The 12030-nt window shown below is 42.6% G+C and overlaps 1 protein-coding gene and 1 long non-coding RNA gene across 11 annotated transcripts in view; both read right to left on the reverse strand.

Moving 5' to 3' along the window:
• The window catches only part of CACNB2 (calcium voltage-gated channel auxiliary subunit beta 2), a 397329-nt gene that overhangs the window by 64338 nt on the left and 320961 nt on the right, over positions 1 to 12030 (reverse strand). The window lies entirely within an intron of this gene.
• On the reverse strand, positions 6140 to 7877 carry LOC116527132. Its single transcript, XR_004258402.1, has 2 exons — positions 7272 to 7877; positions 6140 to 6833 (listed from the first exon to the last, which is right to left on the reverse strand). It is a non-coding gene; the product is annotated as an uncharacterized LOC116527132 (long non-coding RNA).

The following is a 12030-nucleotide window of genomic DNA, read 5'->3' on the forward strand; positions in this document are numbered from 1 at the left end:
TATCCCTTAAGGGAAGTTCCTCTAGGAGGAGGGGGCATTGGCTTTTTAGATGCCCCCTTAATCAGCTCAAAAGTCTGAAGCTTAAAAAGGGAGCTCAAACTACTCTTAGACAATCCCTATGGAGTAGCAAATCGAATCGACCAATTTCTGGGGCCACAACTGTACACTTGGGCTAAATTCATGTCTATTTTAGGTATTCTCTTCTCAGGAGAGGAGACAACTATAATCAGCAGGGCCGTTCCTTACAAGGCCCTACTGCCTTACCAAATAAGTTAGCCCAAAACTCCAGAATAAATGGCTCCTTCACAAGTTTCATGGAAAGGTGGTTCACTAAATGGAAGGGGCTTATGTCTTCAATATTAACTTCTCTTGCAGCTGTTGTAAGTGTGCTTATTCTTGTAGAATGCTGCATCATACCCTGTGTCCAGGGGTTAATGTCAAAACTTATAGAAAGAGATCTCACAAAACCCTCCCCTATCCCTCCTCCTCCATACTCAAGTAAGTTTTTGTTCTTAAATGATCAAGAAGAGCAACAAAGCCAAATCATGCTACAAAAATTTCAAGAGGAAGAATTATCAAAAGGCAAAGGGGAAAATTGTTAGGAAAAATAAATTCCTCTTCAAAAGGTTTAATTATGTAATGTTCTTATCCTTTGCTCAGAAGCCCAACCTCCTTGTATTCTCTTGTTCCAGCCTGCAAATCACCCTCCTGCTCTAGTTGTGCCGTGACAAGCCCAGACATATCCAAGCATGCTTTGTATCATAAGGGACAGACCACTCCCTCCCCTCCTCCTCTTACAAATTGTGCACTAACCACAGTTAGAAAAGTGTAAGCCTTAGCCAACTGAGATCAGCTTAGATTGTGCAGTCCAACCCTAGCCAACAGTGGAAAGACACAGGGACAGGAACCGCGTTAGGGATAAAAACTCCGTCTCTCCTCTGTTCAGTGTCCTCTTACAATCATGACTGATGTAGGCAGTACCCTTCTGCAGAAACAAATTGCCTTGCTGAGAAAACTTTTTGCCTGAGTGCCAGTTGTGCTTTGCAGCACCAAGCATTTGTTTCCAACCAGGTGAAGGGGAAGTTTCCCTTGGCATTAGAGTAGCAGCTTCAGAAACTTACTACTTATGCATTTGGCGCTCAATGTCAAGAGGTGACAGTGCCATGCTACATATTTTTCACTGTATATACCTCAGATATCTTTAATAAGTTCTGAAGAACATCACAATTGGAGACAGCTCTTAAGGGAAAATAAAAATCACAAAACGTATCAGAATTGTGAGCTGTAGTCAAATAGAAGTCAGGGTTCTAACCAGTGGTTTTCCAGAACATTCTGTGGGAAAGTAGAAGCGGATTCAGTGGTAAAAGGAAAATACAAACTCCAGCCAGGCATGGTGGTTCATGCCTGTAATCCCAGCACTTTTGGAGGCCGAGGTGGGATGATCACCTGAGGTCAGGAGTTCAAGACCAGCCTGGCCAACATGGTGAAATCTCGTTTCTACTAAAAATACAAATATCAGCCAAGCGTGGTGGTGGGCACCTGTAATTCCAGCTACTCAGCAGGCTGAGGCAGGAAAATTGCTTGAACCCAGGAGGTACTTGCAGTGAGCCAAGATGGCGCCATTGCACTCCAGCCTGGGCAACAAGAGTAAAACTCTGTCTCAAACAAACAAACAAACAAACCTTGGAACCCCAATTAACTCTGCAAAAAAGTAAAAAAAATGAAGCTGAAAGCTGAGCCTTGCAAGAAGTTGCCTTCCCTTTTGTTGCTAAGCAGACAACTACAAGTAAAAGGTTAAATACTTCCACAGGTAGCTATTCTATGTTCACCTGATCTTAAGTGAAGTGCCAATTTACTGAGAGCTGGGGGAATACATAATTGACTCTTCCACTATCGGCCTCTTTTCTCCCGCAATATGTGAATTACCACACTCTGCGTCTTCCCTCTCCAGCCCACTCTTCCCCTTTAAATACTGAAGCCATCAAATAAATACTGAGACCACACACTGTTTCTGTGATTCCATGTTCTTCTCTCCTGGGCATATCCTTAATCTTGGCAAAGTAAGTTTCTAAATTGATTGAATCCACAGAGACTTCTCGATTCACACAGTCATGCGATTACTAAAAAAATCTTGGGTGAGTCCAGCTATCAGAGACATTCGAACAACAGCGACTCCATCTTGAACAGGTGCTAGATAAAATAAGGGTGAGACCTATTGGGCTGCATTCCCAGAAAGTTAGGCATTCTTCTTCATGGGAGGTCAGCACAAGATACTTGTCACAGAGACCATGCTAATAAAGCAAGATGCAGTAAAGAAGCTGTGCAAATCCCACCAAAAACAACGTGGTGATGAAAGTGATCTCTGGTCATCTTCCCTGCTCATTATGAGGCAGAAGAATGGGGTCTGGAGGGAGAGAACCTAAGGCTGATTCACGCTGACTTCCTAGAACTAAATCAAAAGGAAAATCCCAATTTTCCATGCTCAAATAACAAAAGGACCCTTTGCAACACCCTCCCTCCTTTTTCTCTGGGGCAGATGAGAATTTTTTTTTTTTTTGAGATAGAGTCTCACTCTGTCATCTAGACTGGAGTCCAGTGGTATGATCTTGGCTCATTGCAACCTCTGCCCCCTTGGTTCAAGTGATTCTCCTGTCTCAGCCTCCTGAGTAGCTGGGACTGCAGGTGTGCACCACCACATGTGGCTACATTTTTTAAAAAATATTTTTGGTAGAGATGGGATTTCACCATGTTGGCCAGCCTGGTCTTGAACTCCTGACCTCAAGTGATTGGCCCACCTCAGCCTCTCAAAGTGCTGGGGTTACAGGCATGAGCCACCCTGCCAGGCAACTGAAATTGAAAGTACCTCTGTTTAGAACTCTCCTGCAACCAATAAGGCTGGTCTCGGGCCAAGTCGTCATTTGCATAGAAGAATAAATTCATAACTTCACTTCAGTCCCTGACTGGTCACTTTCTGCAACCAATCAGACATCTGCATAAGGCGTAACTTTGTAACTTTGCTTCTGGTTACCTTGTAACTTTGCTTCTGTAACTAGCTTCTGGTTAGTCTTTTCCCACAATCAATCAGACTGATCAAGGGCCGCTACTTCGTTTACACAGGGTGTACACCAAGTAACCAACGGGAAACCTCTAGAGGGTATTTAAACCCCAGAAAATTCTGTAACCAGCTCTTGAGGCACCTGCTTTGGCTGCTCCCACCCTGTAGAGTGCACTTTCCTTTTCAATACATCTCTCCTTTTGTTGCCTCATTCTTTCCTTGCTTTGTGCATTTTGTCCAATTCTTTGTTCAAGACACCAAGAACCTGGACCCCCTCCACTGGTAACAGTTATACACTAATTATAATGCATTAACATGTGGAAAGACACTCCTACTAGTGCCAGGACAGTTTACAGATGCAATGACAATGTCAGGAAGTTACCCTACATGGTCTAAGAGGGAGGAACCCTCAGTTTCAGGAACTGCCCACCCCTTTTTCTGGAAAACTCATTAATTCACCCCTTATTTAGCATATAATCAAGAAATGCTATAAGTATATTCAGTCAAGCAGCCCATGCTGTTCTCTGCCGATGGAGTAGCCATTCTTTTATTTTTTTTTTACTTCTCTAACAAATTTGCTTTCACTTTACTTTATGGCCTTGCCCTGAATTCTCTCTTGTACAAGTTCCAAAAACCCACTCTTGGGGTCTGTATCGGGATCCTTTTCTGGCAACACAACCTTGGCCATGAACTGGCCACTGCACTTAAACCATTTCAAGCCCAGTTCCCACATATTAAAGAGGTTTAGTAAATGTGAAGTGAGTCTGAACACACAAAGCTCTCAGCACAGTGCCTGGCACAGGGGACACACTCAAAACATGGTAACCACCGTTACTCGAAGTTTCAGAGGATCTTTCCTAACCAATCTTGAGTTCTGCCACTTTAGTACTAGTACGATTTGTTATCTAGGGTAAGGTTGGGGGAGGATCGATAAGGTGCCCCTTGGTTCAGAGATCAGCAAGTGGAGTCATACTCTTGGAACGTGGTCTGATGGTGAGCATGCACCTGTGATACTGTGATATAGTAACAAACGCTTGTTTGGTCTGTATACCTGTTTACTGAATGCAGCTCCTAAAACTCTTATGCTCTCCAAAGTGATAAGTGTCTTTTGGTATGCCAATGATTGACTGGTGGCCGGGGTCTCCTGGAGAGCTTTGGGATAGGGCCTGGGTGCCAGAGGAACCAACCCTAGTATTACAGGGTTCGAACTATCCGCCCCAAGTCCTAGAAACAGGAAAAGGGGCTTACACTTGTAATCCTAGCACTTTGGGAGGCTGATGTGGGTGGATCACTTGAGGTCACGAGTTCAAGACCTGTCTGGCCAACATGGTGAAACCCTGTCTCTACTTTAAAAAAAACAAAAAACAAATACAAAAATTAGCCAGATGTGTTTCTGGGCACATGTAATCCCAGCTACTTGGGAGGCTGAGGCAGGAGAACTGCTCGAATCTGGGAGGTGGAGGTTGCAGTGAGCTGAGATTGCGTGACTGCACTCCAGCCTGGGTGGCAGAGCGAGACTCCATCTCAAAAAAAAAAAAAAAAAAAAAGACAGGAAAAGGGTTGGAGATTGACTTAATCACCAGTTGTCAATGATTTAGTCAATCATGCCAAAGTAACAACGCTTCCATAAAAACCCAACAGGATGGAGATCTGAGAGCTTCCAGGCATATGACCCCATGGAAGTGCTGGGAGGTGTGCACCTGGAGGGAGCACGGGAGTTCTGGAAAGTTCCGTACCCTCTCCCAAACCTCTCCCCTCTGGCTGTTCCTGAGTTGCATCCTCTTACAATAAACTAGTCATCTAGTTACTCAACTGTTCTCTTGTGTTCTATGAGCCCTTCTAGTAAATGCTCGAACCTGAGTAGGGAGCCATGGGAACCTCTGACTTGTAGCCAAGTTGGACAGAAGTTGAAAGTAACCTGGAGATTCATTACTTGTGCGACTGGCATCTCAAGTGGGGACAGTCTTCTGGGACTGAGCCTTCAACCTGTTGGGTCTGCACTAACTCCAGGGGGATCATGTCAGAATTGAGTATCAGGACATGGTATTGGTGTCTGCAGAGCATTGGAGAACTGCTTGCTGTTGGGGGAAAAAAACACCCACATCTGGTGTTGGAAGAACTGAGAGTAGTGGCGGAGTAGAGAGGAAACAGGAGCTTTCTCTTCGGCACCCCAACAGTTAGCGGCACTGAGCTGAGGAAGCTAACACTGAGTTGGATCTTTCTCAAGGCATGGCAGATGTGCTTCATAGCTCTAAGGCCACCCACCGAGGTCAGGAACCATGAGCTGTTGCTAAGGAGAAAGTGCATGCATGGTAACACAACCCCCAGGAAAACAGTTGGGGAGTTAACGTCTCCACCGATGATTTGTACAGTTTAACAATCCATGCTAATTGCCTAACGCACCTCCGTTTCAGAGCCTGAGCACCTGGCATGGTGCACCTGACGCAGTCTAGGAACCTGAGCCTAGGCATGTCCTTAACTTTGGTGAAATAAGCTTCTAACTTGATTGAGACCTGTCACAGAGACAGGTCTTGCTTGCTGCCAGGGGGTGACTGTGGAGCCAAAGTCCACTGTCCCTGAGAACCCCCTTCCCCTCCAGCCCTAGGCTTCCCTGTATGTTAAATAGCAGGACTGCAGGGTACCCTTCAACTCTAAACACATTATAATCCCACCAGCTGCGGTCATGTTCAGATTTGCAATGTTCCCCTTCGTCACCATGAGAGCTTCTTCCTACCCAAAACTATAATTATATGTTTTCAGAAGGCCCATTTTCTATGTGAGAAATTTCAGCAAAACATCTCAAAACATCATGTTCCATCATCTTGACTATCAGAGATAAAAGAGCTCTTAGCAAGCAAATCCAACCCTCACATTTAAAAATGAAAAACAGAAGCCCAGCAATTTTGGGTCTCACTCAAGGTCACAGAGAGCAGCGTCGCAGAGAGCTGCACCTGCAGCTTCTAGCTCCTTCTCTGGCACTTAAATCCAGTTACACACTGGCCCTGGTTCTGATACACGAAAAATCCTATTGAAACCTTAGGGAATTATTTTTCACTTTAGATGGCAGTTTTCAATTGCTATTTTACAGCTAAGAAAGATAAGTATGTTTTTTAAAGAAGTAAACACAACTGTAAAGTCAATCTCCTTCTTCACTTTGGCTATTTAAAGCAAGTTACGTGAATTCTCTGGGTGACTGATAAGAGAAGGCACACATTCCTGGCATCCCTTACAACACACCAGTGCACCAGATGAGTATTGACTGATGGCTTCACACACTAATAAGTGCAGAGTCTGTTCCTAGGAAAATGCTCTGCATGCGTCATTAAGTCTATTTTCAGGCTTGCTGTCTTGAATTGAAAGTAAACTAGCGCTGGTGATTCTGAATTTAAATGTGATTTCGGTAAGGAAAGGAGAAAGCGTAACATATTTTCAGGGCTTGGGTCCTGGCAATATTTTTTTAAAGGCTGTAATAAATCTATAGACTTTTACAAGATATTACTTTTACAAGTTCTTTGAATAACAATCAATTCATATTAACCTGAGTCTAAATACTCCTATCCAAAACAGGCATTTTCTTCCACTGTAGATGAATCATACCGTATTATACCAAATAGAAATCACCTGTGATACTTTAAAAGACAAGGTGGGTCCCACCTGAAAAGTATTTCACAGACTTGCCAGTGGGTGGAGCCAAAGCATGGACAGTTTTTACTGATGACCTTCAAAAGCACCACAGTTGATTCTCATACATATCTTTGATTAAGAATCACTGATATTACTCCCCTCCCTGTGTCCATGTGTTCTCATTGTTCAACGCCCACCTATGAGTGAGAACATGTGGCGTTTGATTTTCTGTTCTTGTGTCAGTTTGCTGAGAATGATGGTTTCCAGGTTCTTCTATGTCCCTACAAAGGACACGAACTCATCATTTTTGATGGCTGCATAATATTCCATGGTGTATATGTACCACATTTTCCCTGTCCAGTCTATCATCGATGGGCATTTGGATTGGTTCTAGGTCTTTGCGAAATGGGGGAGGGACGGGGGGTGGGGCAGTGGGGAGAGATAGCATGGGGAGAAATGACAGATATAGGTGAAGGGGAGGAAGGCAGCAAATCACACTGCCATGTGTGTACCTATGCAACAATCTTGCATGTTCTTCACATGTACCCCAAAACCTAAAATGCAATAAAAAAAAAAGAATCACTGATATGACCCAACAGCAATGCAAATTCTGCTGCACCATCTCAGTATCTCCCACTTTCAGGAATGGAACTCTCCACTGGAAGAAATAGAGAATGTATTCTATAGCAGCGATGCTCAAATTCGATTTTGCATTATTTTTGGCAGCTGGGGTGGGGCTTGCTGAAAATACATATGGGACATCTTACTCCAAAGCTAATAAACTGAAATAGCTACAGAAAGGCGAGCTCAGGTGGCTACATTTTAAACAAAGGTATGAAGAATATTTAGAAGCACACAAAATTTGAGAACCAAATCTCTTTGAAAATTTTCCTGAAAGGCTGCTTGTTTTCTAAAGATTGAACTGAAAATGACAAATGAATAAGGAGATGTTTTCTAAAGACTGAACTGAAAATAGTAAACTTTAGTAGGAGATGTAGTTGTATCGACACAATTTTAAAACATACCTAAATTTGAACCAAAGACACTCAAGCTCTTCTAACCATTCCCCACACCACCACTGCATGGGTCAACGTTAGGCAAAGGAGATAGCTTTTATCATGGAACCAAGGTAGGCAAGAAGAGGAGAAAAATGGGCTGGGGGCCAGGCACAGTGGCTGACACCTGTAATCCCACCACTTTTGGATCATCTGAGGTCAGGAGTTCGAGACCAGCCTGGTCAACATGGTGAAACCCCATCTCTACTAAAAATAGAAAAATTAGCTAGGTGCGGTGGCATGTGCCTTAGTCCCAGCTACTTGAGAGGCTGAGGCAAAAGAAACACTTGAACCTGGGAGGCGGAGGTTGCAGTGAACCGAGACAGTATCACTGCGTTCCAGCCTCGTCAACAGACTCCATGTCAAAAAAAAAAAAAAAAAAAAAGAATAAAGCAAAGTGGGCTGGATACTGGAGGAATGGAGACTCCTTATTCAAGAATGGCTTAGCTGGTCAACCATGGGGCTCAAGAAGGACAGAAAAGAAAGCGAAGCCAGGGGGGCGTGACCTACCAAAAGAAAACGGAGAAACTGAAACCCTTAAGGTGCAAATGACATCGAAGAGCAGACGCAGTAGGAATGAGGGCTGCGATGGAGCCAGAGAGATGACTGTAACAAAAAAGGAGCTATGGGAGTCAAACACGTCTGGGGTGAGACATATTTGTTACTTTACATACAGGTTTTCCCAGAGCAGTTAAACAGAAAACAAATGCCTAGTGATATTGTGACGTTGCTTGACTAGTATATATTTGCAGAGGTATTTATAATCTTTAAAACATCTTTATAGACTTCATTTACTATATACATTTCCCTACCTAACCATTTCTTCTTTACCTCAATTATAAAAGGACTTTTTTTTTTTTTTTTTGGGATGGAGTTTTGCTCTTGTTACCCAGGCTGGAGTGCAATGGCGCGATCTCGGCTCACCGCAACCTCCGCCTCCTGGGTTCAGGCAATTCTCCTGCCTCAGCCTCCTGAGTAGCTGGGATTACAGGCACGCACCACCATGCCCAGCTAATTTTTTGTATTTTTAGTAGAGACGGGGTTTCACCGTGTTGACCAGGATGGTCTCGATCTCTCGACCTTGTGATCCACCCACCTCGGCCTCCCAAAGTGCTGGGATTACAGGCTTGAGCCACCGCGCCTGGTCTTAAAAGGACATTTTTAAGATCCCTTCTGAGTCAAGAAGTCAAATATTTTCAACAGATATATTAAGTACTGTTATTCCCACTTTGCAAATGAAGAACCTAAGATGGAGACCCCAAATCACATAGTTATACATGGTAGAGACTGCACTCAGCTGTAATTCCAACTCCACTGCCTCATAATTTCTGCTCCAATTTGAGGCTTTGGCTAACTAGTGCTCCAAAGGACATGGAAAAAAAATTCAAAGGCATAAACCATGGGCAGTTTAACAAAAACCAGCGGCTGCATGATCATATCTTCCTATCTTGCAGAAAATGATACTGACAAAAATGAATTTTGGGGTATAAAAATAAATATTTGAATTACATTCGGTGGGGAAAAGGGTAGTCTTTAATATGAGCAAATAATTTCTTTAATTTTAAGGTCTTCCAGAAACACTCATCTGACAAACTTTTCAATTCTGTTCAACACCTTTCTTTCTTTCTTGAGATGGAGTTTTGCTCTTGTTGCCCAGGCTGGAATGCAGTAGTGTGATCTCGGCTCACTGCAACCTCCACCTCCTGGTTTCAAGATATTCTTCTGCCTCAGCCTCCCGAGTAGCTGAGATTACACGCGCCCGCCACCATATCCAGCTAATTTTTTGTATTTTTAGTAGAGACAGGGTTTCAACATGTTGGCCAGCTGGTCTTGAACTCCTAACGTCAGGTGATCCACCTGCCTCGGCCTCCCAAAGCGCTGGGAATATAGGTATGAGCCACCGTGCCCAGCCCTGTGTAACATCTTTCATTTGACCACATCGATGGCTGTGGGACTTGAAATGGGATCTACCATAATATTAATGCTGCTGTTGAGAAACGGGAGAATGGACACTGGGGTGCTTGGCTCAGACATTCATACCGTTTCGCCTTGCATGTCAGTCTGTGTGACCAGGTTGAGTTCCCTTAAGGACAAATGGTGTTTGCTTTAGGTTTTAATTCTGATGCTGAAACCACCACCCTCCACACCCAGCATTTGAGAAAGATTGCAACAAACATCTCACTGCCTACCAGGTGTCAGACACTGAAGACACCAAGCTGAGTGCTTGTGAAAAATCAATTTAAAGGGGTAAGAGACACAGTGTAACAGGATCTGGTGAACTTTATGTATAATTTAGGGCTGAACAAACTGTATGCAAACGATCTATGCAATGCAACTGAAGCAGGTTTAGAGAAGAAAGGCCAGAGATATAATGTGTGTGTCTGTGTGTGTGTGTGTGTGTATAACTAACATAAATAGTATATATTATATATAGTATCTCGTCTATATAGTATATCATATATAATATATATATAATATAGTATATCATACATAGTCTAGATATAATATATACCATATAATATATAGTATATGTAATACATGCCGCATATAATAGTCTGTATATAATATATGCCATATATCATAGTCTATGTGATATATACCATATATCATATACAATGTATGTATTATATACAGGATGGCCAGGCTGACCTCAAACTCCTGACCTCAGGTAATCCTCCCAACTCAGCCTCCCAAAGTGCTAGGATTACAGGCATGAGCCACCATGCCTGACCCTAAATATATTTATTAATATGGATTAAAAAATTTTTAATTTTGGCTAGTACAAACATCTGGTTTCCTTAAATAAAGATGAAAATACATTCAATAAATATATTTCTGGGCATCCATTCCTAAGTTGAATACTTTATTTTAAATATTAATTTTCATAGATATTAATTGCAAAATGAATTTACAGCATGATAAAGAAAAAACATTGAGTATAATTAATCTATGTTTTCGTTGTTGGGGTACATTCAAAGATGAATAGAACCAGGACTCTTAACCTCAAGATCCCAGGACTTACTGGGGCGGAAAACACTGTACATAAATATATATAAATGTGGTTAAACAGGCTTTAATAAAGAGTAGGCAGGATTTAGAGAAACTGTATGAAACATTAAATTTATTAGTAACAAGATATTCCTTCAAAGGATGCGGTTAAAATTGTATAGTAACTTCTGGAACAAACCATGAAAACACTGTTGAACTTACTTTACTATCAGTAACTCTCCATCTCAAGAAAGTCATCTCTCACTGAGCCTCAATTTGTACAAACATAAAATTAAGAGGTCAGAACTGAACTATTTGTAATATTGTCTAAGTTTTCCTAAGAACCACCCACACAGGAGTCAGAATTCTAGATTTGGATACGGTTTAGGAATTTGCTAGGATTAAGCAAAGGAGACTTGGAGCATTTAGAGTAGCGTTTTAGAAAGTTCCTCAAATCCACCAGGTTGGTTTTCATTCAAAATATACAAGCTAAAAAGTTGAGCTATCTGCTGTGCTTGCCAACAACAAAATAAATACATCAAGTGGGATGATACTAGAGAGGCAGAAATATTAGCAACAAAACAAAGGCAGAGGGAGTAATGACAGACTGGTGTAAAGGAAGGAATGTGAAAAGCCAACACACCCAATGGCAATGTCCATGGTGCTGAACTTGACCCCCTAACGGTGATTGATACACCCAACTAGGCTCTGTGATTTCTTTTCCCCTGCCCAAGATGGGGTCTCTTCCTGTCACCCAGGCTGGAGTGCAGTGGTGCAATCACAGCTCACTGCATGCTGGATGGCCTGGGCCCAAGCGATCCTCCTACCTCAGCCTCCAGAGTAGCTGGGACCACAGGCGTGCACCACCATGCATGGCTAATTTTTCAATTTTTATTTTTGTAGAGACAGGGTCTTGCTTTGTTGCCCAGGCTGCTCTTGTACTCTCGGCTCAAGCAATTCTTAAAACTATTAAATTTGAAAATAGTTGCTTGTTCACAGCAACCAGTGCCAGTTATCTGCAAAGCCAGTGTGGAATTTCTCATTCTCAAAGGAAATTTTTGTATACCAATGATTCTCAACCTTGGCTGTACATCGCCTATGGTGCCTTTAAGGAATTCAGACGCTCAGGTTTCTTGCCTGCAGATTCAGATTTAGTGAGTTTGGGGTGATGTTTATATTTGTATATTTTAAAGTTTATTTGTTTGTTTGAGACAGGGTCTGGCTCCAGGCTAGAACGCAGCAATGTGATCTCAGCTCACTGCAACCTCCACCTTCTGGCCTCAAGCAATTCTCCTGCCTCAGCCTCTC

Source organism: Sapajus apella, unplaced genomic scaffold (genome assembly GCF_009761245.1).
Source record: "Sapajus apella isolate SASKATOON/1434 unplaced genomic scaffold, GSC_monkey_1.0 scaffold53, whole genome shotgun sequence".
Taxonomy (NCBI): Eukaryota; Metazoa; Chordata; class Mammalia; order Primates; family Cebidae; genus Sapajus; species Sapajus apella.